We start from the raw sequence: 7,256 nt of genomic DNA, 5'->3' as shown, positions 1-7,256 counted from the left end.
GTGGAAATGTCAGTAGTTTCATCAGCTTGGATAGCTAAAAAGTTTGCTGTCTTTACCTCATCCACGATCTGTTCTTGCAGAACTGCCAGCATACAGTCCAGCAGCACATTCTGAACCGTCTTTGAAGTGCCTTTAAATACAGTCGCACTTTCAAGGTGTTCCCTCAAGTCCCGATCTATGGATGCCATTAAGTCCACCAGACCTCGGAAAATTCCGGGATTGTCTGAAGAAACACTCTCATCATGTCCCCGCATTGATAGTTCAAAAGCACCACAAAATTTCAAGCAGTCGATGATCTTAGATAAAATATGACGTTTTTTATCCACCTCTTCATTGTGCCTTCTGACAGCAATGCGGTGCCCTTCGTCTAGCTGCGCCGCTATGCTTATCTTTCCAACCACAGCTAGCTTTATGCAGTTTTCCATGTGAACTTTTGATCATTCGTGCTTCTTAATGCGTTCTGAGAGGTGCTTTAAGTCAGTCTGTCCAGAAACTGTCCACGTCAAATCACACTTGTCACTTTTAAAAAGTATGCAGGGGAAACAAAAAAGTGCATTAGATATTCCACAGCCTGTTAGCAAGGATTTGCGCTGGGACCAATTTCTGCTAAAGGTCCTGTTATAGGCCTTTCCTTTCTCCTTGGTTGGCTGGGTGATGGTTATTTCGGGCTTGTCAGGTCCCAGCTCCTTAACACATATTTTTTCTACCATCGTCCTTCTCGCAAAAGGGTAGTTTAAAAGGGATCTCACCGAATTTGGTGGAAGCTGCCCCTCAACTGTGGTTAACGCCGCCATCATCACTTTGACTGACTAACCTGTGACCTCATAGCAATCCCTTTCGTGGCATTTCCTGAGTAAGGGGCTAAATTTTCAGCGTCCCCCAAATCCTAAAATTACGCGACGCTAATTGGCTGAATATTTTGTTTTTCCCCCAGTAACAGTACACAATTGGCTATTTCGCTACAATCGGGGGCGCTTTTCACTAGCGCCCAGGAAGAATTCTATTAATAGACCAAAATGTTACTAATCTGTGACGTCAGGGGAAATTGACTGTTGAATGAGAGTCAGCTGGTGGAAATGATGTTTATATAGTTTAGATTGCATGTAGGAACACACTATTAAGTAAAAATGACATTGATAATATACATTTTGTTAAAAAATACAAATATATAAAATATATACATATATATTTTATATATTTTTTCCCCCTCCACATCTGGGAGGGCGGTGCCCCACCGCCCCCTATGGGCCTAAAACAGCCTCTGCTCTGCTGTCGGGAATGCTGTTGTTGAGCCATGTTTCCACAAACACAAAGACACAACACTCTCTCACAGACTTCATAGTGGACCGGTGTAGACGTACGTGATCTAGCTTGTTGTCCAGCGAGCATACATTGGACAGTACGATGGTGGGGATGGCAGGTTTGTGTGGGTTAGCCGCTAGCCTATCCCGGATTCCTCCGTGCTTACCCCTCTTCTGTTTTCTCTCGCACTGGTTTAGTTGTGTAAAAAGGAACATTTTAGGAGACAGGGTTGCCTTTTTTCACACAACAGGGTGTTGGGTTTCACGGGTTTCATGTTTAAGATGGGGAGGAAAAATTTCGTCTTGGACGTCCTGGGCTCCAGGTTGGGCTTAAGGTTTGAGAAAACCTTAATAATCAGCACATCAAAATCTGGTTATCCATGGGAATATTTTTTTTTTTAACTCTGAGAGTTTGTACACTGTGTGAGCTTCAATCAAAATCCATAAACATTAAAACATGTCAAGACTCGAGTTACATACCTGACTTGAATGCCCCAAAAATATGTGAAGTGTTGTGTGACTTGAAGTTTTTTAAAGATACCCAAGTCGTTGGGTCTATGTAGAGATGGGCCATTTGCACACCCCTCAAATCAACACATGAACCTTAGCATCGAGCACTTTGATTGGCTTATTCACACCTTTCTGGAGGCATACAGGCAAACTCCTATTTCCAGTTATGTTTTGAAACTTAAATGTCTTTCAGGTGCCTCCTCAGCACCCGTTAACGTTGATACCCTGTTTGCCTGATTTCTGCTGCCTCAGTTTCTGAGATGCTGATGCAAGTGTTTCCCTGAATGCTTCCTTGAATCAGCGCTATTCCTTCTCATTTTCCTGTATCAGTCTTTCCTTATTCTTTTTTTTTCTTCCTCACTTTCTTTTTGTGGCGGTGAGGTGAGGCCCCATCCCTCTGCAGAGTGGTGTCGAGCAGCTGTCAAGCTCACTTTAATATTTTATAGGTCGCTGCTTTAATGAAGTGGAGGGAACGCTGGCCCTCATTAACAGGAGTCAGCCTATCAATGCTTAGATGTCGAGCTTCTGAATCATTTATACCTCAGATTTTTTCCCCCTCACCTGCTCTTTGATGTGTTCAGGCCCAGATCAGCACAGATACACTGAGATGAGCCGCACACTTGCGTTACTTAAACCGAGGAAGGTTTTGATATTTGAACAAGTCAAGTCAGTTTTATTTCTACAGGTCCAAATCATAACAGAAGTTATCTTAGCAGGTAGCAGGTTCAGACTGTACTCTTCATAGTATTATCTACAGAGACACAACTTTTTCCCCAAGAGCAGCACTTGGTGACAGTGAAGAGAGGGGGAGGGGGCAAACAGCAGAGAGCAGGAGGAAAGAGAACATAGCTCAGTTCAGTGCAGGTTCCACATAATGATAATGACAGAAGACTAAAAATAAAAAGAAAACAATGGTAGGATTAGTAATAGGACTAACAACATACGAAACTGTCTTATGGGTCAAATCTGGATCCTAGCCCTGTTGTTTGAGACCACTGTTCTAAAATATACTCAGAAGGCAGTCAAACTGCCAATCAGACAATTGACAGTTGATGACTTCCTTGACTTTGTCCTTCTCTGAAGGATGCAATTTCCTTTGGCATTAAGACCCTGCTGGGATTTGGCCTTATGCTCCAGGGGCTGCTTGTTTTGTACTTAAGAGATGCATCATTGTCTGTCCATGTGAGGTTGTCAGACGTCAAGCAAAGATCCCCAATCCACACTCTATCCCCTGCCTTGTGGACATCTTAAAGACACTGTGATTGAAGTCAGAGCCTGGAGGTGGGATTTTCAGGGGCTGCAAACTGTGCGCAGGAGCCTGAGAGAGAGGTTAACTCAGGACGCTGCCGCAAGCTGCTTACACAACCACCAGAGGTGTAAATCATTTCTGACAAGACAACAAACGAGTGCAGAAATGAGTGTAACCTCACATGACTGTACCAGCGGTGTATGAGTTCTGGGGGCGTCAGATGGGGGGGGGGGGGGGGCACATTCAGGGAGGATGGTACAGGACCCTTGGTTTCTGTATTAAACCAGACCACCATCTTTCCCTAACTTTTAATCAGCCAATTTGATGCTATAGCTCATCCCCGCCTATTCCGGCCCTCGTGTGTTCTGTTTTTGTTTTTTGTTTTTTTTGTTTTTATTAATTCCAGACAGCATTGTTCCATCAGCATTTTACATCTCATATGTTTTCCAAATATACAGAACATACAAAAACTCCATACAAAGGAGGCTCAAACTCACACTTAAAGCCAAATCAAGGATATGTTGAAATATTTTTCCCTTCTATCCATATTTTCACTCCCTTTCTTTTTTTCTCCTGGTGTAGAAAAAACACAAACACAAACACAAACACAAACACAAAAAAAATATGAACAATGAAATGTAAATTTTGTAGCAAAGGTCTGTAAAATACAATATTTTTACCGGATAAAATCTGCTCTCAATGGTGATAGAAAAATCAACCCAGTTTTTCCATAAATTCCTAAATTTATCTGGCTCTAGCCAAAAAAAGTCAACTTTTCCATCATATAAATGCTATGCATTACCTCGACCCAATCCTCAATTTTAGGTGCCTCTGTTTTCAGCCACTTCCTGCTGATGGCTTTTTTACCTGCCACCAACATTATTCTGAATATATATTTGTCCCCTGGATTTCCTAAAAAGGTTTTTGAAAGAACCTCAAACAAGTCCAGTTGCCTTCATACAATATTTAGAAATACCATCACATCCTCACCATAAAAAATGACCTGGATGACTGAGAATCTTCACAAGATACAGAACCCCAGGTCGCCCCTGATGTGCCCAGTGGTGTGCGAATGGGTGAATGCAGTATAAAGTACTTTGAGGGGTTGATTAGAATAGGAAAGAGAAAAAGTAGGGGGAGTCCCCCAAAACATTAGGGGACTCTAGGGACTACGAATATCCAGTGGCAGATTAGATTTTAGGACGAAGAACCTGTTAGACTCTCCTGGAGTATCGTGTCCCCCCAGGCCCCAATTTTATTTCAGTGTCAATAAAGCATGCGGGAGAGTAAATGGCATAGAGTTAATGTGGAAGAGTGTGTCGAGTCCAGTCAGCAATGCATCACCCCCTTCAGTTTTGCTGCCTCCGTAAAGACGGACGTTTTCCAATACAGTAAGAGACAGCCAATCGAACAGCCCGTGTGCTGCTGTAATTCAACAGCTCTCCGGGGACCCATTCAGCAGAGTGGCTGCATAGATAAAAGCTCCAAACTTGAAGAAAAAAACCTAAAGGGACAAGAGTAACGAGAGACTGACTTTAGTCACAAGAATGAGATTAAAAACACTACTAGTCACATTTTTGTGTTTTTTATTCACATTTAAGAAGTTCACGTACAGTGAATAACCTTAAATGACCTCCATAAAGTTGAGGGGTAAACTAAAAAAAAAAAAAAATTAGGTCACCAAAAACAGAAAAATCATGATTAAGCATGCTTTTTCAAGGATTCTATTAAAATGAAAATAGGTTCATTTACAGCTTAACTGCAGCGGTTAAAAGAAATTAAGCTTTTTGTCTGTGCAGAGGCCGTGTCCAATTAAGGGCACCTCCAGATGTGATCTGAGGGATCAGATCTTTTTCATATATTTATGTATTTAAATATTTCTTTAAGCGTTGGTCATATATTTAAATGTTTAAAATGATGTTTTCCTTACGCACTACCTCCTGACTCAGATGGGTCAGTCTTGAGAGGTTCCAAAATCAACTCATTTCCAGAAACCAGCAAACTATAACTGTGAGGGACATTCTGTCTCTGTTCACTTCCGAGTATAAGTCTACCAGTTGAGGTAAACAGATCGCACTGTTAAACCTCTGCAGAAGAATGGGGGGGGGGGCAACATAATGTGGTGGTTCAAAGAGCTGCAGTCTAAGCTCAAATGATAAAAACCATGTGGAAATCTGACATTGTGATGTGAACTGTATGTCTGCAAGGGAGCATTGCTTTACCAGACAAATACATTCTGTCTAGGTCACTAATGCAAATGTTGCTTAGCAGGTGATTACTGCGGCAAAGGAAAGGGAATTCTGGATTTTGACTTCTAGGGGTGCCAAGACCAGCATCACCTTGAGGCCTGGCTCCAGGAAAATCCTGAGTGTCCCCATTCTGTGAGGTTCCCTCTCTTTAGAGTCATTTTTATTTTCTTTAGCTTGATTAAACTCAGTGAACTCGTGTAATGACATTTTGCAATGTGGTCTCAGAGCTGCTGTCTCTGTTGAGACTGACACAATATTTTAATACTAACCAACTAAGAATGATGAGATTTGTGTTGCTTCCTCTTGCATGTTGAAACCCTGGAACCTGCAAGTTCCTTCATCTGTGATGAGTGTTAAGATGCATAGAAGAGTGGGAGGAGAGGGAAGAGTGTGGGCATATGAAGTACAACTGCTCCACCTACAGGCTGTTCACTGTAATCTCACTTTTACTGACTGTCCTTCAGTCTGTAGAGACATGGATGTATGTACAGTAACGTGGCTGCTTCTCATGGTTTCTCATTTCAGAGCACAGTGTTGGTCGGTGAACTCCTCCCTGATCTGGAAACAGACATAAACCAGGTTGGTAGACTCTGCATGCTCATTTCCTTCTATATATTAGCATTACAGAAGCATAGAGAATACAGAAGACATCCTGACTTTCAGTCTCCATTGTCGTTCAGACTCACTATATTTCTCCTAATCCATCTTTTCATCTGATTTCATGACAAGGTCGACATCTTACAAACTTCAAAAACTAGACACTTACAGCTGTTTTCCCATTGTGGGAGTGGGCCTTCCTCATGAATAGAGACTCTTTATATGAAAAATTGACAGAATGCCCTTTAGATCATGACAAAACAATAAATATGTTGCAGAACTTTCAATAGTGGCACACTGTGGACTATAATGCACACATGCACAGGTGTTTTCACTCGCATATGCTCAGGCTAAAGGTGGATAGAGGTACAGTAAAACAGGAATTGTGTGAGGTCGCAGAAGTCCATGCACCAACAGGACCAGGGTTTTCTATATCCATCTGTAAGGACCAGGTCCTTCCAGGACCCTGGAACTGGTTAGGGTTAGGGTTATGTAAAGTTTTTATTCCCATCACCAGTTCCACCTATGCTTCTTTTCCAAATCAAATGTCTGCTGTGAGTAAAGTGGTGTGTGTGTGTGTATATAAGTGAGTACTGAGTTGTGTTTTTAGTAATGGACGAAAGGGGGCAGTGATGACTTTCAAACTGTCTCAGCAAGTAACACAGTGTTGCCTCCATGTCTGCATTCTCAGGACATGTATAAATGCCACCTTCCCCTCACAGCTCACTTCACTTAATAGTAATACATGTAATTAATGATATAATACAGCCAATAAAGCCCACAGTATAGATTTATACACAATGGAAAGAGAAAAAACTCAGAATTATGGTAAAAAGAGAAAAAAATCTGACTTTAAACTCAGAATTACACATTTTTTTTATGTGACTCAACTCACAGGGCTCATTAGAATGAATTTAGGACTCAGCTTCAACTCAGCTTCTCTCCTCCAGTTTTTTGTAGGAGAGGGACAGTGCTATTGTAATAGTACTGGTGTAATAGTGCTGGTGTAACAGTGCTACTGCAGCAGTACTAGTGTAACAGTGCTACTTTTATAGTGCTGGTGTAACAGTGCTACTGTAACAGTACTGGTGTAACAGTGCTACTGTAATAGTGCGGGTGTAACAGTGCTACTGCAACAGTTCGAGTTAACCAGTGTTACTGTATAAGTGCAAGTGTAACAATGGTACTGTAACAGTGCTAGAGTAGTAGTGCTACTGTGAAAGAGCTACTGTAGCAGTGCTAGTGTAACAGTGCCACTGTAAAATTGTTACATGAAGGAAAGTAACTGCAGTAGAGTGAGTTTTTAGTGTTTGATCCACTGTGACTGTGTAATGTTTCCTGTAATATTCT

Source organism: Toxotes jaculatrix, chromosome 24 (genome assembly GCF_017976425.1).
Source record: "Toxotes jaculatrix isolate fToxJac2 chromosome 24, fToxJac2.pri, whole genome shotgun sequence".
NCBI lineage: Eukaryota > Metazoa > Chordata > Actinopteri > Toxotidae > Toxotes > Toxotes jaculatrix.
Note: the sequence above shows the minus strand (reverse complement) of the source record.